Source organism: Gobio gobio (genome assembly GCF_949357685.1).
Source record: "Gobio gobio genome assembly, chromosome: 12".
In the NCBI taxonomy this organism is placed as follows: Eukaryota; Metazoa; Chordata; class Actinopteri; order Cypriniformes; family Gobionidae; genus Gobio; species Gobio gobio.
The window spans coordinates 26,632,154-26,644,353 of NC_137105.1; positions in this window are offsets into that span (position 1 = coordinate 26,632,154).

The following is a 12,200-nucleotide window of genomic DNA, read 5'->3' on the forward strand; positions in this document are numbered from 1 at the left end:
AAGTTAGTGTTTAAGTACTCTTGGGCGAAAAACATATTCAGTAGGTCAAATATGGACTTCTGTACAGCCATAATGTAAAAAAAAAAAAAAAAACTTTTTAAAAACTTTTTAAAAACTTTTTTGGAACTTTTTGCTAGTAATGGCAATCAGAAGAGAAGTCAATGAGCGTAAATTGTAAGTTAGTGTTTAAGTACTCTTGGGCCAAAAACATGTTCAGTAGGTCAAATATGGACATTTCTACAGCATTAACATGAATAAAAATTAAAAAAAATTAAAAAAAACTTTTTTTGGAACTTTTTGCTAGTAATGGCAATCAGAAGAGAAGTCAATGAGCATATATATTAAGTTAGTGTTTAAGTACTCTTGGGCGAAAAACATATTCAGTAGGTCAAATATGGACTTCTGTACAGCGATAATGTAAAAAAAAAAAAACTTTTTAAAAAGTTTTTTAAAACTTTTTTCGAACTTTTTGCTAGTAATGGCAATCAGAAGAGAAGTCAATGAGCATAAATAGTAAGTTAGTGTTTAAGTACTCTTGGGCCAAAAACATGTTCAGTAGGTCAAATATAGACATCTCTACAGCACTAACATGAATAAAATTTTTTTTAAAAATTTAAAAAAACTTTTTTGGAACTTTTTGCTAGTAATGGCAATCAGAAGAGAAGTCAATGAGCATAAATAGTAAGTTAGTGTTTAAGTACTCTTGGGCCAAAAACATGTTCAGTAGGTCAAATATGGACATCTCTACAGCACTAACATGAATAAAAAAAATTAAAAAATTTAAAAAAACTTTTTTGGAACTTTTTGCTAGTAATGGCAATCAGAAGAGAAGTCAATGAGCATAAATAGTAAGTTAGTGTTTAAGTACTCTTGGGCCAAAAACATGTTCATTAGGTCAAATATGGACATCTCTACAGCCATAACATGAATAAAAAAATAAATAAAAAAAAACTTTTTTGGAACTTTTTGCTAGTAATGGCAATCAGAAGAGAAGTCAATGAGCATAAATAGTAAGTTAGTGTTTAAGTACTCTTGGGCCAAAAACATGTTCATTAGGTCAAATATGGACATCTCTACAGCCATAACATGAATAAAAAAAATTAAAAAAATTAAAAAAAAACTTTTTTGGAACTTTTTGCTAGTAATGGCAATCAGAAGAGAAGTCAATGAGCATATATATTAAGTTAGTGTTTAAGTACTCTTGGGCAAAAAACATGTTCAGTAGGTCAAATATGGACTTCTGTACAGCCATAATGTAAAAAAAAAAAAAAAAACTTTTCAAAAACTTTTTAAAAACTTTTTTGGAACTTTTTGCTAGTAATGGCAATCAGAAGACAAGTCAATGAGCATAAATAGTAAGTTAGTTTTTAAGTACTCTTGAGACAAAAACATGTTCAGTAGGTCAAATATGGACATCTCTACAACCATAACATGAATAAAAAATTAAAAAAAATAAAAATAACTTTTTTGGAACTTTTTGCTAGTAATGGCAATCAGAAGAGAAGTCAATGAGCATAAATTGTAAGTTAGTGTTTAAGTACTCTTGGGCCAAAAACATGTTCAGTAGGTCAAATATGGACATCTCTACAGCATTAACATGAATAAAAATTTAAAAAAATAAAAAAAAACTTTTTTGGAACTTTTTGCTAGTAATGGCAATCAGAAGAGAAGTCAATGAGCATATATATTAAGTTAGTGTTTAAGTACTCTTGGGCGAAAAACATGTTCAGTAGGTCAAATATGGACTTCTGTACAGCCATAATGTAAAAAAAAAAAAAAAACTTTTCAAAAACTTTTTAAAAACTTTTTTGGAACTTTTTGCTAGTAATGGCAATCAGAAGACAAGTCAATGAGCATAAATAGTAAGTTCGTTTTTAAGTACTCTTGGGACAAAAACATGTTCAGTAGGTCAAATATGGACATCTCTACAACCATAACATGAATAAAAAATTAAAAAAAATAAAAATAACTTTTTTGGAACTTTTTGCTAGTAATGGCAATCAGAAGAGAAGTCAATGAGCATAAATTGTAAGTTAGTGTTTAAGTACTCTTGGGCCAAAAACATGTTCAGTAGGTCAAATATGGACATCTCTACAGCATTAACATGAATAAAAATTTTAAAAAATAAAAAAAAACTTTAGTAGAATTTTTGGCTAGTAATGGCCATCAGAAGACAAGTCAATGAGCATATATAGTAAATTAGTGTTTAGGTACTCTTGGGCAAAAAACATGTTCAGTAGGTCAAATATGGACATCTCTACAGCCATAACATGAATAAAAAAAATTAAAAAATAAAAAAAAACTTTTTTGGAACTTTTTGCTAGTAATGGCAATCAGAAGAGAAGTCAATGAGCATATATATTAAGTTAGTGTTTAAGTACTCTTGGGCCAAAAACAAGTTCAGTAGGTCAAATATGGACATCTCTACAGCCATAACATGAATAAAAAAATTAAAAAAATAAAAAAAAACTTTTGTGGAATTTTTGGCTAGTAATGGCAATCAGAAGACAAGTCAATAACAATATATAGTAAATTAGTGTTTAAGCACTCTTAGGCGTAAAATATGTTCAGTTGATCAAATATGGACTTCTGTACAGCCATAATGTAAAACACAAAAAACTTTTTTTTAACTTTTTTATAACTTTTTGCTAGTAATGGCAATCAGAAGAGATGTCAATGAGCATATATATTAAGTTAGTGTTGAAGTACTCTTGTGCGAAAAACATGTTCAGTAGGTCAAATATGGACTTCTGTACAGCCATAATGTAAAAAAAAAAAAACTTTTTAAAAACTTTTTAAAAACTTTTTTCGAACATTTTTGCTAGTAATGGCAATCAGAAGAGAAGTCAATGAGCATAAATAGTAAGTTAGTGTTTAAGTACTCTTGGGCGAAAAACATATTCAGTAGGTCAAATATGGACTTCTGTACAGCCATAATATAAAAAAAGAAAAACTTTTAAAAAACTTTTTAAAAACTTTTTTCGAACTTTTTGCTAGTAATGGCAATCAGAAGAGAAGTCAATGAGCATAAATAGTAAGTTAGTGTTTAAGTACTCTTGGGCCAAAAACATGTTCATTAGGTCAAATATGGACATCTCTACAGCCATAACATGAATAAAAAAAATTTAAAAATTAAAAAAAACTTTTTTGGAACTTTTTGCTAGTAATGGCAATCAGAAGAGAAGTCAGTGAGCATATATATTAAGTTAGTGTTTAAGTACTCTTGGGCGAAAAACATGTTCAGTAGGTCAAATATGGACTTCTGTACAGCCATAATGTAAAAAAAAAAAAAAACTTTTCAAAAACTTTTTAAAAACTTTTTGGGAACTTTTTGCTAGTAATGGCAATCAGAAGACAAGTCAAGGAGCATAAATAGTAAGTAAGTTTTTAAGTACTCTTGGGACAAAAACATGTTCAGTAGGTCAAATATGGACATCTCTACAACCATAACATGAATAAAAAATTAAAAAAAATAAAAATAACTTTTTTGGAACTTTTTGCTAGTAATGGCAATCAGAAGAGAAGTCAATGAGCGTAAATTGTAAGTTAGTGTTTAAGTACTCTTGGGCCAAAAACATGTTCAGTAGGTCAAATATGGACTTCTGTTCAGCCATAATGTAAAAAAAAAAAAACTTTTTAAAAACTTTTTTCAAACTTTTTTGGAACTTTTTGCTAGTAATGGCAATCAGAAGAGAAGTCAATGAGCATATATAGTAAATTAGTGTTTAGGTACTCTTGGGCAAAAAACATGTTCAGTAGGTCAAATATGGACATCTCTACAGCCATAACATGAATAAAAAAAATAAAAAAATTAAAAAAAACTTTAGTAGAATTTTTGGCTAGTTATGGCCATCAGAAGAGAAGTCAATGAGCATAAATAGTAAGTTAGTGTTTAAGTACTCTTGGGCCAAAAACATGTTCAGTAGGTCAAATATGGACATCTCTACAGCATTAACATGAATAAAAATGTAAAAAAAATTAAAAAAAACTTTTTTGGAACTTTTTGCTAGTAATGGCAATCAGAAGAGAAGTCAATGAGCATATTTATTAAGTTAGTGTTTAAGTACTCTTGGGCGAAAAACATATTCAGTAGGTCAAATATGGACTTCTGTACAGCCATAATGTAAAAAAAAAAAAAAAACTTTTTAAAAACTTTTTAAAAACTTTTTTGGAACTTTTTGCTAGTAATGGCAATCAGAAGAGAAGTCAATGAGCGTAAATTGTAAGTTAGTGTTTAAGTACTCTTGGGCCAAAAACATGTTCAGTAGGTCAAATATGGACATTTCCACAGCATTAACATTAATAAAAATTTAAAAAAAATTAAAAAAACTTTTTTTGGAACTTTTTGCTAGTAATGGCAATCAGAAGAGAAGTCAATGAGCATATATATTAAGTTAGTGTTTAAGTACTCTTGGGCGAAAAACATATTCAGTAGGTCAAATATGGACTTCTGTACAGCGATAATGTAAAAAAAAAAAAACTTTTTAGAAAGTTTTTTAAAACTTTTTTCGAACTTTTTGCTAGTAATGGCAATCAGAAGAGAAGTCAATGAGCATAAATAGTAAGTTAGTGTTTAAGTACTCTTGGGCCAAAAACATGTTCAGTAGGTCAAATATGGACATCTCTACAGCACTAACGTGAATAAATTTTTTTTTAAAAATTTAAAAAAACTTTTTTGGAACTTTTTGCTAGTAATGGCAATCAGAAGAGAAGTCAATGAGCATAAATAGTAAGTTAGTGTTTAAGTACTCTTGGGCCAAAAACATGTTCAGTAGGTCAAATATGAACATCTCTACAGCACTAACATGAATAAAAATTTTTTAAAAATTTAAAAAAACTTTTTTGGAACTTTTTGCTAGTAATGGCAATCAGAAGAGAAGTCAATGAGCATAAATAGTAAGTTAGTGTTTAAGTACTCTTGGGCCAAAAACATGTTCATTAGGTCAAATATGGACATCTCTACAGCCATAACATGAATAAAAAAAATTTAAAAAAAAACTTTTTTGGAACTTTTTGCTAGTAATGGCAATCAGAAGAGAAGTCAATGAGCATGAATAGTAAGTTAGTGTTTAAGTACTCTTGGGCCAAAAACATGTTCATTAGGTCAAATATGGACATCTCTACAACCATAACATGAATAAAAAAATAAAAAAAATAAAAATAACTTTTTTGGAACTTTTTGCTAGTAATGGCAATCAGAAGAGAAGTCAATGAGCATAAATTGTAAGTTAGTGTTTAAGTACTCTTGGGCCAAAAACATGTTCAGTAGGTCAAATATGGACATCTCTACAGCATTAACATGAATAAAAATTAAAAAAAAAAAAAAAAAACGTTTTTGGAACTTTTTGCTAGTAATGGCAATCAGAAGAGAAGTCAATGAGCATATATATTAAGTTAGTGTTTAAGTACTCTTGGGCGAAAAACATGTTCAGTAGGTCAAATATGGACTTCTGTACAGCCATAATGTAAAAAAAAAAAAAAAACTTTTCAAAAACTTTTTAAAAACTTTTTTGGAACTTTTTGCTAGTAATGGCAATCAGAAGACAAGTCAATGAGCATAAATAGTAAGTTAGTTTTTAAGTACTCTTGGGACAAAAACATGTTCAGTAGGTCAAATATGGACATCTCTACAACCATAACATGAATAAAAAATTAAAAAAAATAAAAATAACTTTTTTGGAACTTTTTGCTAGTAATGGCAATCAGAAGAGAAGTCAATGAGCATAAATTGTAAGTTAGTGTTTAAGTACTCTTGGGCCAAAAACATGTTCAGTAGGTCAAATATGGACATCTCTACAGCATTAACATGAATAAAAATTTAAAAAAATAAAAAAAAACTTTAGTAGAATTTTTGGCTAGTAATGGCCATCAGAAGACAAGTCAATGAGCATATATAGTAAATTAGTGTTTAGGTACTCTTGGGCAAAAAACATGTTCAGTAGGTCAAATATGGACATCTCTACAGCCATAACATGAATAAAAAAAATAAAAAAATAAAAAAAAACTTTTTTGGAACTTTTTGCTAGTAATGGCAATCAGAAGAGAAGTCAATGAGCATAAATAGTAAGTTAGTGTTTACGTACTCTTGGGCCAAAAACATGTTCATTAGGTCAAATATGGACATCTCTACAGCCATAACATGAATAAAAAAAATAAAAAAAAAACTTTTTTGGAACTTTTTGCTACTAATGGCAATCAGAAGAGAAGTCAATGAGCATATATATTAAGTTAGTGTTTAAGTACTCTTGGGCGAAAAACATGTTCAGTAGGTCAAATATGGACTTCTGTACAGCCATAATGTAAAAAAAAAAAAAAAACTTTTCAAAAACTTTTTAAAAACTTTTTTGGAACTTTTTGCTAGTAATGGCAATCAGAAGACAAGTCAATGAGCATAAATAGTAAGTTAGTTTTTAAGTACTCTTGAGACAAAAACATGTTCAGTAGGTCAAATATGGACATCTCTACAACCATAACATGAATAAAAAATAAAAAAAAATAAAAATAACTTTTTTGGAACTTTTTGCTAGTAATGGCAATCAGAAGAGAAGTCAATGAGCATAAATTGTAAGTTAGTGTTTAAGTACTCTTGGGCCAAAAACATGTTCAGTAGGTCAAATATGGACATCTCTACAGCATTAACATGAATAAAAAAAAAATAAAAAAAAAAAAAACGTTTTTGGAACTTTTTGCTAGTAATGGCAATCAGAAGAAAAGTCAATGAGCATATATATTAAGTTAGTGTTTAAGTACTCTTGGGCGAAAAACATGTTCAGTAGGTCAAATATGGACTTCTGTACAGCCATAATGTAAAAAAAAAAAAAAACTTTTCAAAAACTTTTTAAAAACTTTTTTGGAACTTTTTGCTAGTAATGGCAATCAGAAGACAAGTCAATGAGCATAAATAGTAAGTTAGTTTTTAAGTACTCTTGGGACAAAAACATGTTCAGTAGGTCAAATATGGACATCTCTACAACCATAACATGAATAAAAAATTTAAAAAAATAAAAAAAAACTTTTGTGGAATTTTTGGCTAGTAATGGCAATCAGAAGACAAGTCAATAACAATATATAGTAAATTAGTGTTTAAGCACTCTTAGGCGTAAAATATGTTCAGTTGATCAAATATGGACTTCTGTACAGCCATAATGTAAAACACAAAAAACTTTTTTTTAACTTTTTTATAACTTTTTGCTAGTAATGGCAATCAGAAGAGATGTCAATGAGCATATATATTAAGTTAGTGTTGAAGTACTCTTGTGCGAAAAACATGTTCAGTAGGTCAAATATGGACTTCTGTACAGCCATAATGTAAAAAAAAAAAAACTTTTTAAAAACTTTTTAAAAACTTTTTTCGAACATTTTTGCTAGTAATGGCAATCAGAAGAGAAGTCAATGAGCATAAATAGTAAGTTAGTGTTTAAGTACTCTTGGGCGAAAAACATATTCAGTAGGTCAAATATGGACTTCTGTACAGCCATAATGTAAAAAAAGAAAAACTTTTAAAAAACTTTTTAAAAACTTTTTTCGAACTTTTTGCTAGTAATGGCAATCAGAAGAGAAGTCAATGAGCATAAATAGTAAGTTAGTGTTTAAGTACTCTTGGGCCAAAAACATGTTCATTAGGTCAAATATGGACATCTCTACAGCCATAACATGAATAAAAAAAATTTAAAAATTAAAAAAAACTTTTTTGGAACTTTTTGCTAGTAATGGCAATCAGAAGAGAAGTCAGTGAGCATATATATTAAGTTAGTGTTTAAGTACTCTTGGGCGAAAAACATGTTCAGTAGGTCAAATATGGACTTCTGTACAGCCATAATGTAAAAAAAAAAAAAAACTTTTCAAAAACTTTTTAAAAACTTTTTGGGAACTTTTTGCTAGTAATGGCAATCAGAAGACAAGTCAAGGAGCATAAATAGTAAGTAAGTTTTTAAGTACTCTTGGGACAAAAACATGTTCAGTAGGTCAAATATGGACATCTCTACAACCATAACATGAATAAAAAATTAAAAAAAATAAAAATAACTTTTTTGGAACTTTTTGCTAGTAATGGCAATCAGAAGAGAAGTCAATGAGCGTAAATTGTAAGTTAGTGTTTAAGTACTCTTGGGCCAAAAACATGTTCAGTAGGTCAAATATGGACTTCTGTTCAGCCATAATGTAAAAAAAAAAAAACTTTTTAAAAACTTTTTTCAAACTTTTTTGGAACTTTTTGCTAGTAATGGCAATCAGAAGAGAAGTCAATGAGCATATATAGTAAATTAGTGTTTAGGTACTCTTGGGCAAAAAACATGTTCAGTAGGTCAAATATGGACATCTCTACAGCCATAACATGAATAAAAAAAATAAAAAAATTAAAAAAAACTTTAGTAGAATTTTTGGCTAGTTATGGCCATCAGAAGAGAAGTCAATGAGCATAAATAGTAAGTTAGTGTTTAAGTACTCTTGGGCCAAAAACATGTTCAGTAGGTCAAATATGGACATCTCTACAGCATTAACATGAATAAAAATGTAAAAAAAATTAAAAAAAACTTTTTTGGAACTTTTTGCTAGTAATGGCAATCAGAAGAGAAGTCAATGAGCATATTTATTAAGTTAGTGTTTAAGTACTCTTGGGCGAAAAACATATTCAGTAGGTCAAATATGGACTTCTGTACAGCCATAATGTAAAAAAAAAAAAAAAACTTTTTAAAAACTTTTTAAAAACTTTTTTGGAACTTTTTGCTAGTAATGGCAATCAGAAGAGAAGTCAATGAGCGTAAATTGTAAGTTAGTGTTTAAGTACTCTTGGGCCAAAAACATGTTCAGTAGGTCAAATATGGACATTTCCACAGCATTAACATTAATAAAAATTTAAAAAAATTTAAAAAAACTTTTTTTGGAACTTTTTGCTAGTAATGGCAATCAGAAGAGAAGTCAATGAGCATATATATTAAGTTAGTGTTTAAGTACTCTTGGGCGAAAAACATATTCAGTAGGTCAAATATGGACTTCTGTACAGCGATAATGTAAAAAAAAAAAAACTTTTTAAAAAGTTTTTTAAAACTTTTTTCGAACTTTTTGCTAGTAATGGCAATCAGAAGAGAAGTCAATGAGCATAAATAGTAAGTTAGTGTTTAAGTACTCTTGGGCCAAAAACATGTTCAGTAGGTCAAATATGGACATCTCTACAGCACTAACGTGAATAAATTTTTTTTAAAAAATTTAAAAAAACTTTTTTGGAACTTTTTGCTAGTAATGGCAATCAGAAGAGAAGTCAATGAGCATAAATAGTAAGTTAGTGTTTAAGTACTCTTGGGCCAAAAACATGTTCAGTAGGTCAAATATGAACATCTCTACAGCACTAACATGAATAAAAATTTTTTAAAAATTTAAAAAAACTTTTTTGGAACTTTTTGCTAGTAATGGCAATCAGAAGAGAAGTCAATGAGCATAAATAGTAAGTTAGTGTTTAAGTACTCTTGGGCCAAAAACATGTTCATTAGGTCAAATATGGACATCTCTACAGCCATAACATGAATAAAAAAAATTTAAAAAAAAACTTTTTTGGAACTTTTTGCTAGTAATGGCAATCAGAAGAGAAGTCAATGAGCATGAATAGTAAGTTAGTGTTTAAGTACTCTTGGGCCAAAAACATGTTCATTAGGTCAAATATGGACATCTCTACAACCATAACATGAATAAAAAAATAAAAAAAATAAAAATAACTTTTTTGGAACTTTTTGCTAGTAATGGCAATCAGAAGAGAAGTCAATGAGCATAAATTGTAAGTTAGTGTTTAAGTACTCTTGGGCCAAAAACATGTTCAGTAGGTCAAATATGGACATCTCTACAGCATTAACATGAATAAAAAAAAAAAAAAAAAAAAAAAAACGTTTTTGGAACTTTTTGCTAGTAATGGCAATCAGAAGAGAAGTCAATGAGCATATATATTAAGTTAGTGTTTAAGTACTCTTGGGCGAAAAACATGTTCAGTAGGTCAAATATGGACTTCTGTACAGCCATAATGTAAAAAAAAAAAAAAAACTTTTCAAAAACTTTTTAAAAACTTTTTTGGAACTTTTTGCTAGTAATGGCAATCAGAAGACAAGTCAATGAGCATAAATAGTAAGTTAGTTTTTAAGTACTCTTGGGACAAAAACATGTTCAGTAGGTCAAATATGGACATCTCTACAACCATAACATGAATAAAAAATTAAAAAAAATAAAAATAACTTTTTTGGAACTTTTTGCTAGTAATGGCAATCAGAAGAGAAGTCAATGAGCATAAATTGTAAGTTAGTGTTTAAGTACTCTTGGGCCAAAAACATGTTCAGTAGGTCAAATATGGACATCTCTACAGCATTAACATGAATAAAAATTTAAAAAAATAAAAAAAAACTTTAGTAGAATTTTTGGCTAGTAATGGCCATCAGAAGACAAGTCAATGAGCATATATAGTAAATTAGTGTTTAGGTACTCTTGGGCAAAAAACATGTTCAGTAGGTCAAATATGGACATCTCTACAGCCATAACATGAATAAAAAAAATAAAAAAATAAAAAAAAACTTTTTTGGAACTTTTTGCTAGTAATGGCAATCAGAAGAGAAGTCAATGAGCATAAATAGTAAGTTAGTGTTTACGTACTCTTGGGCCAAAAACATGTTCATTAGGTCAAATATGGACATCTCTACAGCCATAACATGAATAAAAAAAATAAAAAAAAAACTTTTTTGGAACTTTTTGCTACTAATGGCAATCAGAAGAGAAGTCAATGAGCATATATATTAAGTTAGTGTTTAAGTACTCTTGGGCGAAAAACATGTTCAGTAGGTCAAATATGGACTTCTGTACAGCCATAATGTAAAAAAAAAAAAAAAACTTTTCAAAAACTTTTTAAAAACTTTTTTGGAACTTTTTGCTAGTAATGGCAATCAGAAGACAAGTCAATGAGCATAAATAGTAAGTTAGTTTTTAAGTACTCTTGAGACAAAAACATGTTCAGTAGGTCAAATATGGACATCTCTACAACCATAACATGAATAAAAAATAAAAAAAAATAAAAATAACTTTTTTGGAACTTTTTGCTAGTAATGGCAATCAGAAGAGAAGTCAATGAGCATAAATTGTAAGTTAGTGTTTAAGTACTCTTGGGCCAAAAACATGTTCAGTAGGTCAAATATGGACATCTCTACAGCATTAACATGAATAAAAAAAAAATAAAAAATAAAAAAACGTTTTTGGAACTTTTTGCTAGTAATGGCAATCAGAAGAAAAGTCAATGAGCATATATATTAAGTTAGTGTTTAAGTACTCTTGGGCGAAAAACATGTTCAGTAGGTCAAATATGGACTTCTGTACAGCCATAATGTAAAAAAAAAAAAAAACTTTTCAAAAACTTTTTAAAAACTTTTTTGGAACTTTTTGCTAGTAATGGCAATCAGAAGACAAGTCAATGAGCATAAATAGTAAGTTAGTTTTTAAGTACTCTTGGGACAAAAACATGTTCAGTAGGTCAAATATGGACATCTCTACAACCATAACATGAATAAAAAATTAAAAAAAAAAAATAATAACTTTTTTGGAACTTTTTGCTAGTAATGGCAATCAGAAGAGAAGTCAATGAGCATAAATTGTAAGTTAGTGTTTAAGTACTCTTGGGCCAAAAACATGTTCAGTAGGTCAAATATGGACATCTCTACAGCCATAACATGAATAAAAAAAAATAAAATAAAAAACTTTTTTGGAACTTTTTGCTAGTAATGGCAATCAGAAGAGAAGTCAATGAGCATAAATAGTAAGTTAGTGTTTAAGTACTCTTGGGCCAAAAACATGTTCATTAGGTCAAATATGGACATCTCTACAGCCATAACATGAATAAAAAAAATTAAAAAAATTAAAAAAAAACTTTTTTGGAACTTTTTGCTAGTAATGGCAATCAGAAGAGAAGTCAATGAGCATATATATTAAGTTAGTGTTTAAGTACTCTTGGGCGAAAAACATGTTCAGTAGGTCAAATATGGACTTCTGTACAGCCATAATGTAAAAAAAAAAAAAAAAACTTTTCAAAAACTTTTTAAAAACTTTTTTGGAACTTTTTGCTAGTAATGGCAATCAGAAGACAAGTCAATGAGCATAAATAGTAAGTTAGTTTTTAAGTACTCTTGAGACAAAAACATGTTCAGTAGGTCAAATATGGACATCTCTACAACCATAACATG